Source organism: Eumetopias jubatus, unplaced genomic scaffold (assembly GCF_037043125.1).
Source record: "Eumetopias jubatus isolate StellerSeaLion01/CBP00866 unplaced genomic scaffold, mEumJub1_p1.0 scaffold_4, whole genome shotgun sequence".
NCBI classification, from domain to species: Eukaryota; Metazoa; Chordata; class Mammalia; order Carnivora; family Otariidae; genus Eumetopias; species Eumetopias jubatus.
Genome location: NW_028274810.1, coordinates 25,083,005 through 25,108,205, shown reverse-complemented (window position 1 = coordinate 25,108,205; position 25,201 = coordinate 25,083,005). Strand labels below are relative to the sequence as shown.

Below are 25,201 nucleotides of genomic sequence, written 5' to 3'. Positions count from 1 at the left end.
CATAAAGGAGCTAGTTTGGGGCTGATTTAGATAATTTAAATCTAAATTATGTTTAGATACCAGTAACTGAGCACTGACTATCTTCTACATGCTTTGTTAGGGATTTTACGTAATTTTTTTTTTCACTTAGCATAGCTTGCAATCTGACTTTCCCTATAGGTTATGAAGTAATCAGAGTGTTTTTTCCCTCCCATCTGTAATCCAAGGCATAGGAAAATTCCATCACACAGTAGGCATCCAACAAGATCTGGATGAATTTCAAAATTGCTGAACTCCTATAACAGGCCTCAACAAATGAGTAACAGTAACCAAGGGAATATAGTTCTTGCTCATTGATACAGAAGGACTGTTATTTATAAGTGAATGTTCTTCTTGAGGAACTTTTTAAAGAGGATTTCCTTGCTAAGTCACCCTGTGATTTCTGACCTTTCACTCCTCTGAAAAATGTATTTCTTTCATCACTCAAATTGACTTGACTTTTCTAGGCCATAATTTTCACATTATTTTGAAGCAATGGAGAGATTATTTTGATTATAGAAATGAGAAGATTGAGATACAGAGACCATGAGATTTACCCCTAAGCCTCCTCACATACTGGAGACAGAAGCAAAATAATTTTCTAACCATTTTATAGCGCTCTCTAAATGAAAAAGGACATAACATGGCAAATGCAAGGATATTTACTAATTCTGATTGGAGGGCAACTTTTTCTCATTTTAATCCTTCTTACTTTCTAAAATGGCACATAATGAAAATAAACATAAATTTCTGGTAGCTGTAATTCTTACTCAGTTACTCTATTTATTCTTATTAACCAAGCAACAGCAAAAATAAACTATGGCAAAATGAAGACAAATAAAATATTCTTGGAAATTTTGGAATGCCTCCATAGTCGAAGGATGAATTGTGTGAAGGCGTTTGTATTCTTTATATTTCTTAAGAGGTTTACGTCTTTGTGAGCATTTAACTTGCTTTCATTATAAAATAAAACATAATTTCAGGTAATTCCTAAAAAGATACTATTTTATCAGTGGAGGTCTAAGAAAAATCTTAATAAAAGTAATAGATTTTTATTTTGCTGGTTTCAGTTTCCTTGAGTTATTTATTGGTAGTATGGCAGTCTGGTTACATTTTGAATGTTTAAATAAAGAAAGATTGCTATTTGTGCATCCAAAGTAAGTTACCTCAAATTACATGCCTTCCCAGAGAGGCGTCTATGTAATTTTCTTTGTAATTTGCTTCCTTTTGTAAAAGAAGCAAAAGGAAATATTGAGTATATACTATTCACTGCAGCCATCCTTTGAGAAGAAAAATTCTTAGGCTACCTGACAGTTTTCTTCACAACATTAAACAAGGGACACCAAAAGTAGGAACTTTGTTTCAACTGTATGGGAAAAAAGAAAAACTCCATGTCATGTCAACTTTTCAGTTATCAAAATTATTAATATATTAGTAATTCCTAAAGATCTTATTTCAGGGCGCCTGGGTGGCTCAGTTGGTTGGGTGACTGCCTCCGACTCGGGTCATGATTCTGGAGTCTCGGGATCGAGTCCCGCGTCGGGCTCCCTGCTCAGCAGGGAGTCTGCTTCTCCCTCTGACCTTCCTCCCTCTCGTGCTCTCTCTCTACCATTCTCTCTCTCTCTCAATAAATAAATAAATAAATAAAAATCTTAAAAAAAACTTATTTCATTATTTTCTTATTATTGAAATAAACATTATTGTGAGACAATTCTGGCATGGTAAAAATACCATGTAATTTGAGATCAGAATACTCTGTTCCATTCAATTTCCACTTTAATTCAGTAAATATCTTTACATGCCCTCAATGCACTAGAAACCAGTATGAATAAAACGTAGATCCACTAGTAAATAGCTCTCTGGGGAAGAGAGTATTCACATGTCTTAAAAACAGAAAAATTATTACAAACAACCTGTTCCATGTAGGCTTCATTTTTACATATGATGCTCTTGGAGGCCATGAGAAAGAAAACTTACTTAGAAGGAAGGAAAGATAATACCTAAGCCAAATCTTCAAAAAAAAAAAAAAATGTTACATGTTATCTTGGAGATGACCTCATCTCCCTAAATGTCAGCTCTAAAATTAAGGAAGCAATAATTACTTCAGCAACTTATTGTGAAGACTGAATGAACCAATGACGATAACCTCCTGAAATTAATGCCTTCTCTTTATAAGGCGCTCTCCTTGGTGTTTAACATTTATATCTTCAGTCCTAACAGTCTTCAAAGTTAGGTAACATTGCTCATTTTATAGACAAGGGAACTGACACCTAAGTTATTATTCTTATATTATAGTTCATATTTTTATTACAAAATATACTGTATGTTATATTTGGGATTTGAGGCTGCAATTGAATTAAAGTTGACCAAATACAATTTGAAAACATAGGTATGTAGTTCAGTTATGAGCAACTTTACTGATCCAAAACCATATGCAGGTTCAAATTAACCAGTACATGTACTCTTTTGCCTTCAGGATTTGCTCATGCTATTCTGTGCCTTGAATACACACCCACTCTTGACTTTGCTGCCTTTCATGAACACCTTTCAGGACCCAGTTTAAATTTCACTTTCTCAGCTCAATTTCCCATCCCTGCTAGGCTATTACGTTTCCTAGCTTCTGGCTCCCATAGTACAGTCTCATTGCTTCCTCAGCACTTCATTGTAATTTGCTTCCTTAATTGTCTTTCTTTCTTACGAGGCAGTAAGTTCCCCAAGGGCTAGTATCATTCCCATCTTGTTCATCACTGTATCCTTTGCACCCAGACACTGCTTAGTATCTAGTTAGTCACTCGGATGTGTGTTCAAAGTTAGAGTTGGAAACTAAAGCTGCCAGGAACCAGGCAATCCACGTTACTGCTTGCAGGGGACGAGAGGTTATCAGGGAGGCAAAAGGAAGTTGTAGTGACATGGTGGACTAGAGATCCTCCCCAGTCCTATCTGCTTCAGTTGCTTATTCTGTATTTATATGATTTTGGGGAAAACAGCAGTAATGATTAACTGGTGCCAATGCTACTTGTAAGCAGATTAAGAAAACAATAAAAGAACAGTAATTAGAAGGCAATCATAACTAAAATGCACTGTTTGTTATATGATATGCCATACAAGCATCAACTAAACTATTTTCAAAGAGCCAGCTTTCTGTTTTGTAGATCATCTTTATTTTTGCTTTTATGTTCTATTTTGTTATTTTTCTATTATTTTCATTTCCTTTCTTCTTTTTTAGAATTTACCACCACTGCCACACCCATCCCCACACCATTTGCTCTCTTTCTAGCTCCTTTAGACATCACTTTATTTTTCCTGTTATACACACCTAACACAATAAATTTTCACATAAAAGTGAATTTGGCTGCATTTCATAGGTTGTCAGCAGAAGTTTTCATTCAGTTCTAAATATTGTGTAATTCCTATTGTGATGACCTCTTTAACCCATGAATCATTTATAAATGTGTTTTTTTAAATTCCCAGACAAAAATTTGTTATTGTTATTGTTTCATTTTTATAATATTTTTATTTCTCATTTAGTTATGTAGTACAAAAAGTACAGGCATATATACTCATTTGGAAATCTATATGTAATTATTCTGACCTAGTGCATAGTCAATTTTGATAAATGTTACACAAGTGTATGAAAAGGTTGTATTCACTCTATATTAGGGGATTACAGGAAGCTTTTGATTTATTAAATCAATTTAATGAATCTTATTCAAATAAAAACCTTACTAATTTTGGGTAAGGCTGTGTTGCAACATATATACAGTTTATGAATGTTACATCCTTTAAGACATTTATTCTTTTTTGATTATTTTTCTCTTTATTTTTATTAATATTTTCCCTTCAAAACTCTACTTATGTTACATATTAATATCACCACATTAACTTTCTTATAGTTAGTGTTTGCATAGTGTATATTTTTTCAACCATGTTATTTTCAAACTTTCTGCTAAGGTCATTCTTTTCTAGACATCATACAGCTGATTATAGTATTTATTTTAAAACGATACTAGTCATATTTGTTTCCATACACAAATTTAACAAATGTAAATTATTGTGGTTAATTATATATTCAGATGTGTTTCTGCTATCCATTTTATGTTTCCTGTTTACTCTGCTTCTTCTTTGCTTCTCTCTCTTTTGTGTTTTAGTTTGGCTTTCCTGTCGACACTGGATTGTTTTCTCCACACCTACCTCTCTTTGTTTCTTGAAAGTTACAGTTTGTATTTCCATATTTTTTCTGATTAGTTTTAAATTTTTAACATCGCTATTTCAATGTTTTTAAAAACATACTCTCAAGTTATTAAGTACTCCCTTTTCCTACCAACATAGAAGACCCTAACGACACTTAACTACCCACTATACTCCCCACCTCCAACTCAAATGCCTTCCTTGTCAATATTAGAAAAAAATTTATTTCTGTTTTTATTTTTAACACCCCAAAATAAGTTTTATAATTACTTTACGGTCACTAATTATTTTTACCATCATATTTTGCTGGTTTCTTCATTCATTCTTGATCCGCTCTCTCTTTTATTCCAGGTTCCTTTCATTCATACTAAAGAATAACTCATTTTTAGTAGTTCTCTATAAATAACAAGGTAAATAATAAGCCACCTTAGATTTAAAATGCCTGAAAAGTATTTTTATTAATGTCCTATCTTAGATCTTTAAAAATATTGTGCCCTTTGTTTCTCACATCTATTAATGCTGATTAGAAGTGTGGGGTCCGTTTACTTGTCATTTGGTTTTAAAGTGATCTTTTTTTTATAATTTTCTGGAAGCTCTGATTCTTTTGTGATCCTCAGTATTTCACATTATTGCAACCATGGGTGTAGGTGAAGGACTTAAATTTTTCCTTTCTTTTTGGAAAATTCTCTAACATAACTGCTTTAAGACTGCTTTTGCCAAACAATCTCTGTTTCAGGAACTCTTTGTATACTGGAGCCTCTAAGCTTCTTAACTTCTCCATTATACTTTTCCTTTCTTTATATCTTTTTACTATACTCTGGTTGAATTTCTCAGATCTTTTTTTTTTTTTTTTTTAGTTTACCAATTACATCTGTGTCTAAATCCACTTCAAAATTTAACTTTTTATTGATATTGTAATTTCACCAAATATTTCTAATCAACTATTTTTATACCAAACTCACTGTTGGTTTTTTTTTAATACATAATTTTATCTTATTTTCATGGCTATTGTTTTATGCTTATTTTTTTTCATTTTTTTTATTGTTATGTTTATGCTTATTTATTTAAAAGGCCCAATTATGGTGTTATTTGTGGTTCAGTAGGATACAGTTATTATCTCTGGGTTGAGTCTTGATTATCACTGGGACCATTAGCTCTTCTAATGCAGTTGTGAACTTTTTGTATGACTTACCCTAAGTGGAATTTTTCTGTTGTTGCACTTGCTCTTGTTTCTTATATCAAGTATGTAATGACATGCAACCCGCAACAGCCTTCTCTCTCCCTCTTCCCAACTACAAAACCAGGTTTCTTACTGGCAGTCCAGAGCTCCAGTCCCCAGGCAATACTTAGACATATCACAGAAGCAAGTTACTGTGTCACTAGGCACATGCTTAAACCACTGGGGCACAGCTGTCTCTGCTTCTCTCAGAAGCTTCATACAAGGCCCAGGTCCAAAGTAGTTGCACCTACTTTTTTAACTTTAACCTATGAGGGGTAGGTGAGTCTTCTTTTCTACCCCTCATAATGTTTTGGGTACTTAGTACCCTACACCAGTAAAATTCCCCAGCAGCTCCTGTTTATGCAGATCCTAGCAGAGAGAGACCCAAATCTTTTGTTCACTGTTGAATGTTTCTACACTTCTGGCCCCAAAAGGTATTTACATTCCTTTTTACGTCAGCTATTAACTTTTATTGTGTGCTTATTATATTTCATTTATCATTATACTTTGGAGTAAAATGGGTGGTTTAAATCTTAACTCATGCCTCTTACAAGTGATCCATATTGGTGTAATATCACTGCTTGCTACCATTTTATACTTCTATTCATCAAATATTTGTGAAAATACATATTTTTAAGTTGTTAAAACTCAAACCTATAAAACTACATCATTCTAAACTGTAAGTAGCCCACAGGAGTATATATATTGGATGTAGAGTTATAAAAGTACACCATACTTGTATAGCACTTCAATGCATTTTTGTGATATCTCACTTTAAAATGTTGATAAACCACCCTTGAGACATGAAAACTAGGTAATGATTTTCCCATTTCAGACATGAGGAAACTAAGGATCAAATTGATTAAAAAATAGTTAACATTAAATAAACTTCTGTTGCACTGGACAGTGTTAGGTACTTCACTTAGAACTTGACTAATCTTGAAAATAACCCTTCAGGAGGAGCCACGACTCTTCCTCTTCCCCTAAGCGGCCTGAGGTGACCTCTGAAAATGGTTCACTATTTGCTTGACCCAGAAAATCCTACGAAATAATGTAAATCAAGAGGTTCAAATCTTCATGTTCACTTTAAGAACACATGTGAAACTGCCCAGGCCATCAAGGGTATGCATATCCAAAAAGCCACCAAGTATCTGAAAGACGTCACTTTATAGAAGCAGTGTGTGCCATTCCGTCGCTACAATGCTGGAGTTGGTAGGTGTGCCCAGGCCAAACAGAGGGGCTGGACACAGGGTGGCCCAAGAAGACTACTGAATTTTTACTGCACATGCTTAAAAATACAGAGAGTAATGCTGAACTTCAGGATTTAGATGTTGATTCTCTGGTCATTGAGCACATCCATGTGAACAAAGCCCCCAAGATGCGGTGTAGAACGTACAGTGATAATGGTTGGATTAACCCATATGTGAGCTCTCCCTGCCACATTAAGATGATCCTTACTGAAAAAGATCAAATTGTTCCTAAACCAGAAGAGAAGGTTGCACAGAAGAAAAAGATATCCCAGAAGAAACTGAAGAAACAAAAACTTACGGCCCGGGAGTAAATTCTGCACAGAATAAATGCAAATAAAAATAAAAAGAGGAGGGAAGGAGCAAGATGTCAGAGGAGACCTAAATTTCATCTGGTCCCAGGAATTCAGGTAGATAGGGATCAAACCATTCTGAACACCTATGAACTCAACAGGAGATCTAAGAGAAGAATAGCAGCAACTCTCTGAACAGAAAAGCTATCACTTTCTGGAAGGTAGGACATGGGGAGAAGTGAATCTAAGGTGATATTCGGGAAGATAGATGGAGGGGGAGGTTTCCGTTGGCCACTTCTGGCAAGTGATAGAGCAGCGAAGCACAAAATCGGAACTTTTACAAGTCTGCTCCGCTGAGGGATGTCACTCCAGTGGCTAAGCGGTGACAGTGTGGTCTCAGGACCCTTGTGGTCACAGGAAGACCAGAGGCGCTGGAGTGTGGCAGAGCTCCCAGGTAGCAGAGCAGGGAAGCAGGCTGCAGAGATGGAGCCAAGGAGTGGGCGCTCAGCTCAGGGTTGCCATAAACCGTGATCCGGGGCAGGGACCCAACAGACGGCAGATCCGGGGAGACACCCCTTCCTCCCCCGGGGTTGGAGCGGCATGGGAGCTCACAGCAGGGATCTGCTGGGTTTGGAGACTCCACACGGGGTCAGGCGCCAGAGATAGAAACTCGGTCACAGGCCTGGTGAGCACGGAGAGCCCCAGGCTCTAGGAGACTGGAGAGACAGGAGTGAGTGACTGCTTTTCTCTGGGGGCTCACTGAGGAGCGGGGCCCCGAGTTCTCGGTTCCTCCGGGCAGAGATTAGGAGGCTGCCATTTTCACTCTTGTCCTCCAAAGCTGTACAGAAAGCTTGCAGGGAACAAAAGCTCCTGAGAGCAAACACGAGCAGATTATTTAGCCTGGACCCCGCAAGGGCAGGGCAATTCTGCCTCCGGCAAAGACATTTGAGAACCACAGCAACAGGCCCCTCCTCCAGAAGATCAGCAAGAACAGCCAGCCAAGACCAAGTTTACCCATCAATGAGAACAGCAGAACTCCAGCAATAGGGGAATACTGCACATACAATTCATGGCTTTTTTCCAATGAGTCTTTAGTCTTTCAAAGTTAATTTTTTTTTAACTTTCTTTTTCTTCTTTTTTTTTTTTTGAATATTTTTTCCCTTTTTCAAACATATTATCAATCTCTTTTTTAAAAAATCTTTTTATTTTTCCTTTTTAAAGTCATATTCTATTCCTTCATACTAGTTAACCTTATTTTTGGTATATATATATATATATATATATATATATATATATATACACATATATACACACACACACATATATATATGTATATATATATATGAGTTGTTCTCTCTTTAAAATTTTGGGATACAGTTTCTTCTAACAGACCAAAATATACCCTAAATCTCTAGTGTATGGCTTGTTATAGTCTCCTACCTAATCACATTCTCTCCCTTTTATTTTTTTAAATTCTCTTCTTTCCTTTTTCAACCAATTTCTTATCTTATCAATTCCTTTTATAAAATCTTTTATAATTTTCATCTTTGCAGTCATATTCCATCCCTTCATTGTATTTACCCTTACTTTTGTACATATATGTTTTTCTGTCTTTAAAATTTTGGGAGGCAATGTCTTCTAACAAACCAAAATACACCCAAAATCTAGTGTGTGGCACTCATCTATTCACCAGCCAGATCATATTTGATCATATTCTGTTTTTTTGTTTGTTTGTTTTTATCTTTTTCTTTTTTTTTTTTCCTTCTTTCCCTTTCTTTTCCCCCAGCTTCAGGTCTCTACTGATTTATTTAGTGTATATTTTTCTGGGGCCGTTGTTACCTGTAACCATTTTGTTCTCTCATTCATCTCTTCTCCTCTGGACAAACTGACAAGACAGAAAAACTCACCTCAAAAAAAAGAACAAGACGCAGTACCGACGGACAGGAACCTAATCAATACGGACATTAGTAACATGTCGGAACTAGAGTTCAGAATAATGATTTTAAAGATACTAGCTGGGCTTGAAAAAAGCATGGAAGATACTACAGAAACCCTTTCTGGAGAAATAAAAGAACTAAAATTGAACCAAGTCGAAATCATAAAGGCTATTAATGAGGTGCAATCAAAAATGGAGAATCTAACTGCTAGGACAAATGAGGCAGAAGAGAGAACTAGTGATATAAAAGACGAAATGATGGAGAATAAAGAAGCTGAGAAAAAGAGAGATAAACAACTACTGGATCACAAGGGCAGGATTCGAGAGATAAGTGATACCATAAGATGAAACAATATTAGAAATATTGAGATCCCAGAAGAAGAGAAAGAGAGAGAGGGGCAGAAGGTATATTGGAGCACATTATAGCACAGAACTTCCCTAATTTGGGGAAAGAAACAGGCATCAAAATCCAGGAGGCACAGAGAACCCCTCTCGAAATCAGTAAAAATAGGTCAACACCCCAAAACTAATAGTAAAACTTATGAGTCTGAGAGATAAAGAGAAGATCCTGAAAGCAGCTTGGGATGAAGAGGTCTGTAACCTACAATGGTAGAAACATTAGATTGGCAACAGACCTATCCACAGAGACCTGGCAGGCCAGAAAGGACTGGCATGATATATTCAGAGCACTAAATGAGAAAAATATGCAGCCAAGAATACCATATCCAGCTGGACTGTCATTGAAAATAGAAAGAGAGATAAAAAGATTCCAGGACAAACAAAAACTAAAGGAATTTGCAAACACAAGACCAGCCCTACAAGAAATACTGAAAGGTGTCCTCTAAGCAAAGAGAGAGCCTAAAAGAAACATAGACCAGAAAGGAACAGAGACAATATATAGTGATAGTCACCTTACAGGCAATACAATGGTACTAAATTCATATCTTTCAATAGTTACCCTGAATGTAAATGGGCTAAATGCCCCAATCAAAAGACACAGGGTATCAGAATGGATAGCAAACAAGACCCATCGATACACTGTCTGCAAGAGACTCATTTTAGACCCAAAGACACCCCCAGATTGAAAGTGGTGGGGGGGGAAAACCATTTACCATGCTAATGGACACCAAAAGGAAGCTGGGGTGGCAATCCTTGTATCAGACAAATTATAAACCAAAGACTATAATAAGAGATGAGGAAGGACACTATATCATACTTAAAGGGTCTATCCAACAAGAAATCTAACAATTGTAAATATCTATGCCCCTAATATAGGGGCAGCCAATTAAATAAGCCAAATAATAACAAAAGCAAAAAAAAAATTGACAACAATACAATTACAGTGAGGGAGTTTAACACCCTCCTCACTGAAATGGACAGATTATCTAAGCAAAAGATCAACAAGAAAATAAAGATGTTAAATGACACATTGGACCAAATGGACTTCACAGATATTTTCAGAACATTCCATCCCAAAGCAACAGAATACACGTTCTTCTCTAGTGTCCATGGAACATTCTCCAGAATAGATCACATCCTAGGTCATAAATCAGGGCTCAACCAGTACCAAAAGATTGGGATCATTCCCTGTATATTTTCAGACCACAATGCTTTGAAACCAGAACTCAATCACAAGAGGAAAGTCGGAAAGAACTCAAATACATGGAGGCTAAAGAGCATCCTGCTAAAGAATGAATGGGTCAACCAGGAAATTAAAGAGGAATTACAAAAATTCATGGAAACAAATAAAAATGAAAACACAACTGTTCAAAATCTTTGGGATGCAGCAAAGGCAGTCCTAAGAGGAAAGTATAGAGCAATACAAGCCTTTCTCAAGAAACAAGAAAGGTCAAATACACAACCTAACCCTACACCTAAAGGAGCTGGAGAAAGATCAGCAAATAAAGCCTAAACCCAGCAGGAGAAGAGAAATAATAAAGATCAGAGCAGAAATCAATGAAATAGAAACCAAAAGAACAGTAGGACAGATCAACGAAAGTAGGAGCTGGTTCTTTGGAAGAATTAACAAGATTGAATAAACCCCTGGCCAGACTTCTCAAAAAGAAAAGAGAAATGACCCAAATCAACAAAATCATGAATGAAAGAGGAGAGATCACAACCAACACCAAAGAAATACAAACAATTATAAGAACATATTATGAGCAACTCTATGCCAGCAAATTAGATAATCTGGAAGAAATGGATGCATTCCTAAAGATGCATAAACTACCAAAATTGAACCAGGAAGAAATAGAAAACTGTACAGACCTATAACCACGAAGGAAATTGAAGCGATCATCAAAAATCTCCCAAAAAACAAGAGCCCAGGGCCAGATGGCTTCCCAGGGGAATTCTACCAAACATTTAAAGAGGAATTAATACCTAGTCTTCTGAAACTGTTCCAAAAAATAGAATTGGAAGGAAAACTTCCACATTCATTTTACGAGGCCAGCATTACTTTGGTCCCAAAACCAGACAAAGAACCCATCAAAAAGGCGAATTACAGACCAATATCCTTGACGAACATGGATGCAAAAATTCTCACCAAAATACTAACTAATAGGATCCAACAGTACATTAAAAGGATTATTCACCACGACCAAGTGGGATTTATCCCTGGGCTGCAAGATTGGTTCAACATCTGCAAATCAATCAATGTGACACAATACATTAATAAAAGAAAGAACAAGAACCATATGATCCTCTCAACAGATGCAGAAAAAGCATTTGACAAAGTATAGCATCCTTTCTTGATCAAAACTCTTCAGAGTATAGGGAAAGAGGGTACATACCTCAATATCATAAACGCCATCTATGAAAAACCCACAGGGAATATCATTCTCAATGGGGAAAAACTGAGAGCTTCCCCCCTAATGTCAGGAACACGGCAGGGATGTCTACTGTCACCACTGCTATTCAACACTGTAGTAGAAGTCCTAGCCACAGCAATCAGACAGCAAAAAGAAATCAAAGGCATCCAAATCAGCAAAAAAAAAGTCAAACTCTCATTCTTTGCAGATGATATGATAGTTTATGTGGAAACCCAAAAGATTCCACCCCAAAACTGCTAGAACTCATACAAAAATTCAGTAAAGTGGCAGGATATAAAATCAATGCACAGAAATCAGTGGCATTCCTATACACCAACAACAAGACAGAAGAAAGAGAAATTAAGGAGTTGATCCCATTTACAATTGCACCGAAAACCGTAAGATACCTAGGAATAAATCTAACCAAAGAAGCAAAGAATCTGTACTCAGAAAACTATAAAATACTCATGAAAGAAATTGAGAAAGACAAAAAGAAATAAAAAAACATTCCATGCTCATGGATTGGAAGAACAAATATTGTGAAGATGTCAATGCTACCTAGAGCAATCTACACTTTCAATGCAATCCCTATCAAAATACCATCCACTTTTTTCAAAGAAATGGAACAAATAATCCTAAAATTTGTATGGAACCAGAAAAGATCCCGAATAGCCAGAGGAATGTTGAAAAAGAAAAGCAAAGTTGGTGGCATAACAATTCCGGACTTCAAGCTCCATTACAAAGCTGTCATCATCAAGACAGTATGGTACTGGCACAAAAACAGACACATAGATCAATGGAACAGAATCGAGAGCCCAGAAATGGACCCTCAACTCTATGGTCAACTAATCTTAGCCAAAGCAGGAAAGAATGTCCAATGGAAAAAAAACAGTCTCTTCAACAAATGGTGTTGGGAAAATCGGACAGCCATGTGCAGACAATAAAACTGGACCATTTCCTTACACTACACACAAAAATAGACTCCAAATGGTTGAAAGACCTAAATGTGAGACAGGAGTCCATCAAAATCCTAGAGGAGAACACAGGCAGCAACTTCTTCAACCTCAGCCGCATCAACTTCTTCCTAGAAATATCGCCAAAGGCAAGGGAAGCAAGGGCAAAAATGAACTATTGGGACCTCATCAAGATAAAAAGCTTTTGCACAGCAAAAGAAACAGTCAACAAAACCAGAAGACAACCAACAGAATGGGAGAAGATATTTGCAAATGACATATCAAATAAAGGGTTAGTACCCAAAAGATATAAAGAACTTATTAAACTCAAAACCCAAATAACAAATGATCCAATCAAATAATGGGCAGAAGACATGAACAGACATTTTTCCAAAGAAGACATCCAAATGGCCAACAGACACATGAAAAAGTGCTCCACATCGCTCGGCATCAGAGAAATCCAAATCAAAACCTCAATGAGATACCACCTCACACCAGTCAGAATGGCTAAAATTAACAAGTCAGGAAATGCAGATGTTGGCGGGGATGCAGAGAAAGTGGAACCCTCCTACACTGTTGGTGGAATGCAAGCTGGTGCAGCCACCGTGGAAAACAGTATGGCAGTTCCTCAAAGAGTTGAAAATAGAGCTACCATACGACCCAGCAATTGCACTCTTGGTTATTTACCCCAAAGATACAAGTGTAGGGATCCAAAGGGGCACATGCACCCCGATGTTTATGGCAGCAATGTCCACAATAGCCAAACTATGGAAAGAGCCTAGATGTCCACCGACAGATGAATGGATAAAGAAGATGTGGTTTATATATACAAGGGAATATTATGCGGCCATCAAAAGGAATGAAATGTTGCTATTTGCAAAGACATGGATGGAACTGGAGGGTCTTATGCTGAGCAAAATAAGTCCATCAGAGGAAGACATGTATCATATGACCTCACTGATATGGGGAATTCTTAATCTCAGAAAGGGACTGAGGGTTGCTGGAGTGGTGGAGGGTCGGAGGGATGGGGTGGCTGGGTGATAGACATTAGGGAGGGTATGTGCTATGGTGAGTGCTGTGAATTGTGTAAGACTGTTGCATCACAGACCTGTACCTCTGAAAGAAACAATACATTATATGTTAAAAAAAAAAAAAAAGAAAAAGGAAGAAGATAGCAGGAAGGGAAAAATGAATGGGGGGAATCGGAAGGGGGAGACGAACTGTGAGAGACTATGGACTCTGGGAAACAAACTGAGGGTTCTAAAGGTGAGGGGGGTGGGGGGATGGGTTAGCCTGGTGATGGGTAGTAAAGAGGGTATGTATTGAATGGAGCACTGGGTGTTATATGCAAACAATGAATCATGGAACACTACATCAAAACATAACATAATAAAAAAAAAGGTTGGAATAAAAATAAATAAATAAAGAGATCGAAAAAAATAAAGAAAATAACCCTTCAGATAAATGTGATCATGTCTATTCTTTGCAACAAGGGGCTCCGTGAAATTAATGAAATTCCCCAAATTCACATCTAATAAAGGCAGATCTAGAATACAAAGGTAGTTCTTTAATTTCCATCATTTCACAATCTCTCACTTGCTGCAGATATTGTTATAAGTGATCAATGCAAACTCAGTCTAAAGCCAGGTTTTCTGACTGCAAGTTCACAATATTGCACTTTGTTGGTTTAGCGACATTTACCTCAGTCACTGTACCTCACAACTCACAAAATGAGGTTTTTGTGTGATATGAAGCAACTACATTAAAATAGGTTGTTAAGATGAGCATATGTGGCTTAGTTGTTTTCTTTGTTTATGCACATTACTAAAAAGCTTTTATTTTAATTATTATTTTATTTTTCTGGCCAGTGAAGGATTATTGTAGATCCAGGACCCAGGGTTTGTGGGTCCTAAGATGATAAACTTTGGGTTCCTTCCATGAAAATTTACAAAAAAGCACTACTATAACATTTAAATACAGAGCCTTGAAAGGGGCCTATTCTATGAAGGGCCCTGAGGCTTAACATTATATCTAAAGTTTTATTTTAATTTGGAGAGCCTAAGCCTGATTTGATGATAGCTGGTGTATAAGTAATTTAGAAATGAGTCTAGCACATTTATGATATAATTTGGCAAAGTGTTCAATAAAATCTATCAGTTAATGTATCTAATCTAAAATGAATATAAACTACTCTGATAATGAATAATAGTATTTATGGTTAATCCCTTTTGCAGTTCATTTATAAATAGAATATGGATTAGAAAATAGGTATTAGATTAATGATATCTCACACTTACCTCTTTGTCACAAACTTGAACTGTCTTTGAATAAAATTTCTCTATACCTCTCCTATTTATTACCAGTACTACTAGTAGTTTGTGAATACTGTTTGTATAAGAAAAATAATTATTTATGGGAGAAATAAGATGTACATGAATAATATAAATTACATGTTAATAAAATCAATAGTTTGTACCCTGGTCAATTGTTGCTCTCAGGGATGAAAATACAAGTAATATCTGTTAAGGTTTGATTTGTGTCTCTCCTTTTGGTCTTAATTTAGTAGTTAATAGAAAATAATAATGTCTTGCTAGATTTCACTAAATATCTGACATTCTTCCCCAAAAAGCTTTAGAAATCTATTAAAAATAGTGCTGGCACAGTGATTGATAATAAAACTGTAGGATTGGATAAATTGCTAGATGATTTTCATCACAATATTTTAGTTTATTTTAAAACTATTTATTACTATCTATAGCTTTAAGACATAAAAATATGTTTCAGAGATTTGGGGGTAATAACTTTGAAATTTACCGAAATTACATACTTGTTAAGATTATTTGCTACAACTTTTTTTCTTTCTGAATTTGTTTTGTACAAAGGTCTTATCAACTCCAAAACCAAGTGACAAAATCTAATGAAGACTGAATTATCAGTCCAGGGATGCAAATGTAAATGCAGTATGTATTATTAAGTTTGCTACAAAATTTTAGTTGTTGGCTTGTATTATTTCTTGAGAGGCATGTAGTTTCTCAGGACCTGTAGTTCAGAAACAGCTTACAACAACACTTAATTCTAATCAGTCCTCAATCAATGTTTGATTAACTGAATCCTTACCTAATGGGAACTTATTACACTGGACGTTCATACAAGTCAGTCTGCCTGGGATAATTCTGGTTTGTGCCCACTGCACTGAATTAATTATTAATAATATCCTTGCTCACTCTCTAAAGTATTTCAGTCATTTTATCGTACTTATAAAGCAATCAACATAACACAGAGTATATCCAATCTCACAGTTTATGAACATTTTTTGGATAATGGCTGAAATTTGAGAATTACTCTTTTTCTTTGTCTCTACTTTTCTATTTGATAGATAAAATGTACCACAAAAATACATTACCTGAGAGAGAACATGCAACACGCTATTATGAATTAGTATACATATCTCTACTATCTCTTCAATTAGGCTTGTAGAAGGCAAAATTTTAAGGTTTTAGTGATCTCCATGTTCAAAATGAAGATATGACAGAAATAATATTTGTCCTATTAAATCACAATTAACTCGAGTAATCATGTTCCTCCTTCATTCACAATTCTCCAAAATATTTACTGTAGTATTCAAGCAAAATATAAATGTTGATGTAATTTAAATAATTGTAAGGTATCTCTTAGTGTAGGCTTATAACACTGGGCTGTTTGAATTGCATTACAGTGTTTTTTACTGTATTATAGGCAGTGATCAATTTGATTTTGAATTGTGTCTAACCAGTAAAATATAGAAATAAAAACAAATAGTATATGATGGTGTATAAATAGTGTATGATGGTGAGACAAGAACTGGGTTATATCAAATGAAAGGTGATATAAAAAACCTGCTGAGAGATACAATTAAAAATAATCTAAAGAGTAATTCTGTTCTCAGTGAGTCACCTGATTTAGCCTAGAATTCCATTTATCAGTTCCATTCTTAACTAAAAGTATAAAAACAAAACTAAAAGTGCAGTGTCAAGAAGTATACACCTCATAAAACAATGTATTTAATAGGTATTAAGATAATCTCATAGAATGTTGATTGTGAAAACCAAATAATGTTTTTAGATATCAATTCCATAATCTGATGTATTTCTAAAAATTCATAACTCAGGCAGCAATTTTAAGTAGTGATCTTATGTCCCTCATTCATCTTAACATTTAAAGTCAAATTTCAGAACCATGAACTTTTAGTTTCTTTAAATTGCCTGCATAACTAGTAAACATCAGCAGAAGGGAACTGATTTAACATGCAGCTAAGTTTGTAGTTATAGTTTATTTTTCAAACTTTAGAAAACGAGTAGAAAGATGTGTTCTCATTTCATTCTCCTTTTATAACAATTCATTAGTTAAATTTGAGAAACAATGAAAGTCTTCTTGGTCTATAGTCTGTACATGTGATAAATGTAATGATTTCTTAAAAATTCAATTACATACTCAAACACATTACAAAATAAAATTCTTATTGGCCACATTTGTGTAGAAAAATTTTAAAACCCTTCTGAGATTGAAAAGGGAATCCACACCAGACTATTATTTTCAAGTTATTTTATTGAGGCAATATTGTTATACTTAATTGAACTAGGAAAAACTGCCTCCTAGAGAGTCAGAATGACCCCATACCTATTTGTTCCATAGGCACACAAAAATGTCTGAAGGAAGGTCACTGCAGATGTGGGGATAGCAAAGGATTGAATAATAATGACAAGACAGAACAACAACAAAAACCAGCTGGTCTCCTGATTCTACTGCAGGCTATTTGTGTGATTTATTTGTTTTCTATTACGATCTCTATGTTCCATATGCCCATGTTCAAATAGAAAAGTAAAAGGTATGGATTTAACCAATAATGGCAAACTACAAAGTTGATATTTTAAAAATCACTTATAAATTACAGGAAAAGCAATTTTGAAAAATACCTTACTATTTTAGTCTGCTTTCCTAACCTTTCCTTAATTTGGTTGAAAAATAGATTTGTATTTCTTTAAAGGTCAAAAATCAATCATTGTTTTATCAAACAACCAAAATAAATAAAATTATTTGCAACATATTCTGCTTCAACTTAAGTATCAATAGTTTAGTAGTTTGAAATAATAATGGTATTTTGCACATTCTGTTTTCTCTTTTCACAGGCAGTCAATATGTTGTTTGTCTTTTGCTTATCTTCATAACAACACTGACAGTTGGGTAAGTTTAAGTAAACCACCCACTGACTTATGAATAACAAAAACTTTTTAAAGTATCTTGCCATAAGAGGTCTACTTAAAGAGAGAGCTTTTCCTCACAGTTCCATTACAAGACTTATTTATGAACTGAGATATATTTGAAGTCACTGATTTATAAAGTATAATTGAAATATAAAAGTAAGATACATTCCTATTTTTTTAAGATTTTATTTATTTATTTGACAGAGAAAGAGACAGCGAGAGAGGGAACACAAGCAGGGGGAGTCGGAGAGGGAGAAGCAGGCTTCCCGCTGAGCAGGGAGCCTGATGCGAGGCTCAATCCCAGGACCCTGGGACCATGACCTGAGCTGAAGGCAGACACTTAACAACTGAGCCACCTAGGCACCCCATAAACATTCCTATTTTAAACTCCACAATTCACATACAATGCATTTAATGCCATCCTAAATTATGCTATGCCTTAAATTAAAAAACAAAACAAAGCACATGCACAGCAAAACAAAACAAACAAAAAACTGGGAAGGGGTGGAAGAGGTGGAAGTAGTTCCTTAAAACCAAGTGAGGGTTGAAAAAGGGGGACTTCTGCAAGATGGTGGAATAGAGAGATCCTGAACTCACCTCCTCCCAGGGACACATGAAATCTAAAGTTACATATGAATTATTTCCCTCTGAAAAAGATCAAAATACTAGATGAACTTATTCTCGACAACAAAGGTTAAAAAGACCATATTGAGACAGGTAGAAGAGGTAGATATGGTCTCAACAAAAAAACCTACCCCTGGGGCAGCAACACACAACACGGAGGGATCTTACCAGTATAGCGCATCCCCTGGAAGAGTGAAGGGTTGGTGTCACACATCGAATACCCCAACCCCTGGGATCTACACCAGAGAGATGAACCCCCAAAACACCTAAATTAGAAAACCAGAGGGGCTAAAATCCAAGGGACCTAAAATGATACAGAAAAATTGAGATTTGTCCTTTAAAGGACTCACATGCAGTCCCACTAACCCTGAAACCCAACGAAAAAAACAGCAGTTTGAAAAGCATGTCTACCAAAGGTGAAGAGATTCATTTCCTAATCTAAAAACACCTGTGGAGAGACAGGAGATACTGGAAACTCTCCCTGGAGATGAAGGCATTGACAGAAGGAGAAAAGAGAGAGAAAGGAGCAAATAATTTATTTGAAGAAATATGGCTGAAAAGTTCCCTAAAAGACACTTAGGTCAAGAAGCCCAGAGATTTCCAATTCAGATAAACCCAAAGAGAGCCAAACCAAGAAACATTATAATTAAAATGTGAAAAGTTAAAGATAAATAGAGAATCTTAAAAGTAGCAAGAAAAAAAAATCAAATTGCTACATACAAGGAAAATCCATAAAGCTATTTCTCAGCAGAAACTTTATAAGCCAAAAATAAGTGACATGAAATTCAAAGTGATAAAAAGAAAAACTTCTAACCAAGAATACTCTACCCAGCAAGGTTATGATTCAGAATTGAGAGAGAGAGAGATAAAGAGTTTTCCATACAAACAAAAGCTAAAAAAACCCTCAGCATTATTAAACTAGCCTTAGGAACTTCTTCAAGCTGAAAAGAAATGACACTAATAATAGGAAAACAGACAAAAGCAAAACTCACTGGAAAAGGTAAATATATTAAAGGTAGTAGAGTGATCACATATATCTACTATGGTTAAAACATGAAAATAGTAAAATTAAAAAATACAATAATTAATTAATACACAAATAAATGTAAAATGTGACAATACAAATATAAAATGTGCTGGGGAGAGTAAAAATGTAGAGTATTGGAATGTGTTCAAACTTACTTGCTATCAAGTTAAAATAATTGTAATATACATAGGGTGATATATGTGAATGTTAACCACAAATCAAAAATGTAGAGTAAATACACAAAAAAATGAGGAAGTAATCTAAACATGTTATATTAAAGGAAATCAACAAACCACAAAGGAGAGAAAGAGTAGAAAAAAGATACAGAGAGGAAATACATAAACAATCTTAAAAAAACAATTAATAAAATCAATAGCAATAAGTACATACCTATCATAAACACTTTAAACATAAGTGGGCTAAATTTTCCAATCAAAAGACATAAAGTGGATGACTGGGTAAAAAACAAGACACATTATTATACTGCCTATGAGAGACTCACTTCAGAAGTAAGGAAACATGGACTGAAAGTGAAAGTATAAAAAAAGATGGGCCGCCTGGGTGGTTCAGTGGTTAAGGGTCTGCCTTCGGCTCAGATCATGATCCCAGGGTCCTGGGATCAAGTCCCGCATCGGGCTCCCTGCTCGGCAGGAAGCCTGCTTCTCTCTCTCCCACTCCCCCTGCTTGTGTTCCCTCTCTCGCTGTGTCTCACTCTGTCAAATAAATAAGTAAAATCTTTACAAAACAAACAACAGGGGCGCCTGGGTGGCTCAGTCGTTAAGCGTCTGCCTTCAGCTCAGGTCATGGTCCCAGGGTCCTGGGATCGAGTCCCGCATTGGGCTCCCTGCTAGGTGGGGAGCCTGCTTCTCTCTCTGCCTCTGCCTCTCTCTCTTTCTCTCTCTCTGACTCTCATGAATGAATGAATAAATAAATAAATAAATAAATAAATAAATAAATAAATAACATTTAAAAAAAAAGAGTATTCACAAAATATAGGGGCTCCTGGGTGGCTCAGTCATTAAGTGTCTGCCTTCTGCTCAGGTCATGATCCCAGGGTCCTGGGATCGAGCCCTGCATCAGGCTCCTGCTCAGCAGGAAGCCTGCTTCTCCCTCTCCCTCTGCCCCTGCTTGTGTTCCCTCTCTCGCTGTCTCTCTCTCTGTCAAATAAAATCTTAAATAAATAAATAAATAAATAAATAAAATATTCCATGTAAATAAAAAGAAAGTATAGCTATAGTCATATCAGAAAAAAAAGAGACTTTAAAACGAAGACTGTAATAAAAGACAAAGAGGGGTACTACAGAATAAGAAAGGGGTCAGTCCAGCAAAAAGATGTAACATTTATAAATATATATGCATCCAACATAGAAACACAAAAATATATAAAGCAAGCATTAAAAGTCCTAAAAAGAGAAATCTGCAGCAATAAAATAATAATAGGGCACTTTAACACTCCACTTACAACATTAGATAGATCATCTAAATAGAAAAACAATAGGGAAACATCAGTCTTAAATGATACATTAGACCAGATGAACTTAATAGATATCTACAAAATATTACATCTAAAAGCAGCAAAATACACATTGTTCTCAAATGTACATGGGACATTCTTCAGGATGCATCACAGTAGGCCAGAAAGTAAGTCTCAATAAATTAAAGAAGACTGAAATTATAACGAGCATCATTTTGAACCACAATGGTATGGAACTAGAAATCAACTACAAGAAGAAAACTCAAAAAAAAAAATACAAATACATGGAAATTAAACAACAAGGGTCATAGAAAAAACAGGGAGAAATAAAAAAAAATACCTAGAGCAAATGAAAACAGAAATACAACATACCAAAATCCATGAGATGCCTCAAAAGTGGTTCTAAGGAAGTTCATGACAACACAGGACTACTTCAAGAAAGAAGAAAAATCTCTAACTGGCAATTTAATTTTATGTCTAAAGAAATTACAAAAATAAGAAAAAACAAAGCCTAAATTTATTAGAAGGAGGGAAATAATAAAGATCAGAGTAGAATTAAATGGAATAGAAACTAAAAAAAGGGCAATAGAAAAGATCAGTGAAACTAGATCTGATTTTTTGAAAAGATGGACAAAACTGACAAGCCTTTATCTAGGCTCACCAAAGATAGAGCAAATAAATAAAATCAGAAATGAAAGAGAAATTTCAACATGCCACAGAAACAAAAGATCATAAGAGACTACTTTGAACAACTGTTTGCCAACAAACAGACAAACTAGAAGAAAGGGATAAATTCATAGAAACTTACAATCTTCTAAGACTGAATCATAAAATCTTAATAGACCAATTACTAGTCAGGAGATTGAGTCAGAAATCAGAAACCTCCCCACAAACAAAAGTCCAGGACCACATGGCTTAATTGGTTAATTCTACAAAACATTCAAAGCTTTAATACATATCTTCCCTAATCTCCTCTCCAAAAAATTGTAGAGAATAAAAGCCTTCCAAACTCATTTTAGGAGATGGCCATTACCCCGATACCAAAACTAGCCAAGATATACATAAAGAAAACATTACAGGCTGTTAAACATGATGAGCATAGATACAAATATCCTTAACAAAATACCGGCAAATTGAATTCAACTATACGTTAAAAGGATCATGCACCATGATCAAGTGGGATTTATTCCAGAAACGCAAGGATGGTTCAACATCCACAAATCAATCAATGAAATACATCACATTGACAAACTCAAAGATAAAAATCATATGATTACCTCAATAAATGCAGACAAATTATTTGATAAAATTCTGTATCCATTTATGATAAAAACTCTCAAGAAAGTCAGTATAATAGGAATGTACCTCAACATAATAAAGATCTTATAATGACAAGCCCATAGATAACATCATACTGCATCGTGTAAACTGAAAGCTTTTCCTCTAAGATCATGAACAAGGCAAGAATGCTCACTCTACCCGCTTTTATCAAACAGTATTGGAAATCCTATCCATAGCAATAAGGCAAGAAAGATAGAGAGCACCCAAACTGGAAACAAAGAAGTACAACTATTACTATTTGCAGAATATATGATACTATATATAGAAAACCCTAAAGATTCCAAGAAAAAGAAAACTGTTAGAATAAATGAATTCAATAAAGTTCCAAGATACAAATTTAATATAGAAAAATCTATTGTTTATATAACCCATCAACAAATTATCAGAAAGAGAAAAGAAGAAAACAATCCTATTCATAATCTCATCAAAGAGAATAAAATACCTAAAAATAAATTTAACCAAGGAGGTGAAACACCTATACATTGAAAATTGTAAGACACTAATGAAAGAAATTGAAGAAGACACAAACAAAAAGATATTCCTTGTTCATGGATTGGAAGAAGTAATATTGTTAAATATTGTCCATATTACCGAAAGCAACCCAAAGCAATCTAGAGACTCAATGCAATCTCTATCAAAACTCCAATGGTATTTTTCACAAAACTAGAACAAATAATTCTAAAATTAATCAAAACCACAAAAGACCTCACGTAGCAAAATAATCTTAAAAAATAAGTACGAAGCCAGAGGTATCACACTCCTTGATTTCAAACTATACTACAAAGCTATAGTAATCAAAACAAAATGGCATTGATAGGAAATCAGACACATATATCAACAGAACATAAGAGAGAGCCCCAAAATAAACCCACACATATAAAGTCAATTAATTTATGACAAAGGAGGCAAGAATATAAAATGCGAAGAGACAGTCTCTTCAATAAAAGGTGCTGGGAAAACTGGTCAGCTACATGCAAAAGAATGAAACTGGACTATTTTCTTACACCATACACAAAAAATAAACTCAAAATGGATTAAATACTTGAATGTAAGACCTAAAACCATAAAACCGCTAGAAGAAAACATAGGTGGCAAGCTCTTTGATATTAGTATTAGTGATGATTTTTTTAGATTTGACTCCAAAGACAAAGGAAACAAAAGCCAAAATAAATGAATGGGCAAATGGAACTACATCAAACTGAAAAGCTGCATAGAAAAAAATCATCAAAATGAAAAAACAACCTACTGAGTGGGAGAAGGTATTTGTAAATCATATATCCAATAAGGGATTAATATCCAAAATATATAAAGAACACAACATATAAAGAATATACATTGAGTTCTATAACTCAACAACAACAACAAAAACCCAAACAATCCGGTTAAAAAATTAAGCAGAGGATCTGAATAGACATTTTTTCCAAAGAAGGCATACAGATGGCCAACAGACATATGAAAAGATGTTCAATATCACTAATCATGAATAAAATGGAAATCAACCACAATGAGATATCACTTTGCACCTGTCAGAATGGCCTTTATCAAAAAGAGAAAAAAAAAATAAGAAGAAAAGGTAATCCTTGTGCACTATTAGTAGGGATATAAATTGGTGCACTATGCAAACATTATGGAGGTTCCTCAAAAAACTAAAAAATAGAGCTACCATATTTTCAAGCAACTCAACTATTGGGTAACTATCCAAAGAAAATTAAAATACTCATTCAAAAAGAAATGCACACTTATATTCATTGCAGTATTATTTATAACAGCCAGATATGGAAACAACCTAACTGTCCATCAACAGGTTAGTGGATAAAGAAACTGTAACATGTATATAAATGGAATACTACTTAGGCATACAAAAGAACAAAATCTTGTTATTTGCTAGAACCTGGATGGACCTTGAGAGTATTATGCTAAGTTAAATAAGTGAGATGGAGAATGACATATACCACATGATTTCACTTACAGGTGGAATCTAAAAAAACAGAACAAACATAATGAAACAAAACCCAGACTTAGAGATACAGAGAAGAGACTGGTGGTTGCCAGAGCAAAGGGGTGCTGAGCAGGTAGGTGAATGAATCAAGAAGTATAAACTTCTAGTTATAAATAAGTCATTGGGATGTGGCGTACAGCATGGGGAATACAGTCAATAACATTGCATTAACTTTGTATGGTGACAGGTGGTAACTAGACTTATTATAATTATCATTTTACAATGTATAGAAATGATGAATCACTATGTTGTACACCTGAAACTATTATAATAATGTTTGTCAATTATACCTCAATTAAAATCAACAACAAGTGAGAGTTCTCAGAGGAATAGTGTCTCTCTATCATCCAGGTCATCAACACATAATATTATTATTTTAACTTATTTTGTTTTGAAATGCAGTGTTAGTTTATACACATATTGTATGCCCTTTCACTTACTACATCCTTGCAAGCTTGCCCTGCTATAGTGAAGAAGCAAGCAAGGAGTCCCCAAAGAAAGATGTGGAAGAATTCAAGTTAATCTTCTCCATCAATAACTAAGGATTTTCCCAGGTTGTAAAGATCATACCTTACAATGGTCAGGTAAGCCTAATGCAATTTTGAATTTGGTAAGAAAAGAAATTAAATACAATAATTTATTGCAACAACTCACAACATCAAGTTGTTTCTATTTTCTCATTCCTAGGAGCCCTTGCTTAGAATTAACTTGTCAGAAAGCAGAGAAGGAATAACCTTGATTTATTACTAAGAGCAAAGTGAGACTTAACCTTGAGGGACGTTATGGGAAGGGTCCTAAAAGGAAAGAATACATTGTGTTTGAGTTGACAAAA

The 25,201-nt window shown here is 35.0% G+C and overlaps 1 protein-coding gene across 2 annotated transcripts in view; it reads right to left on the bottom strand.

Annotated features, from left to right (window-relative positions):
- Nucleotides 1-25,201, bottom strand: part of DPYD (dihydropyrimidine dehydrogenase) — a 794,533-nt gene that overhangs the window by 575,632 nt on the left and 193,700 nt on the right. The gene's annotated exons all lie outside the window — the stretch shown is intronic.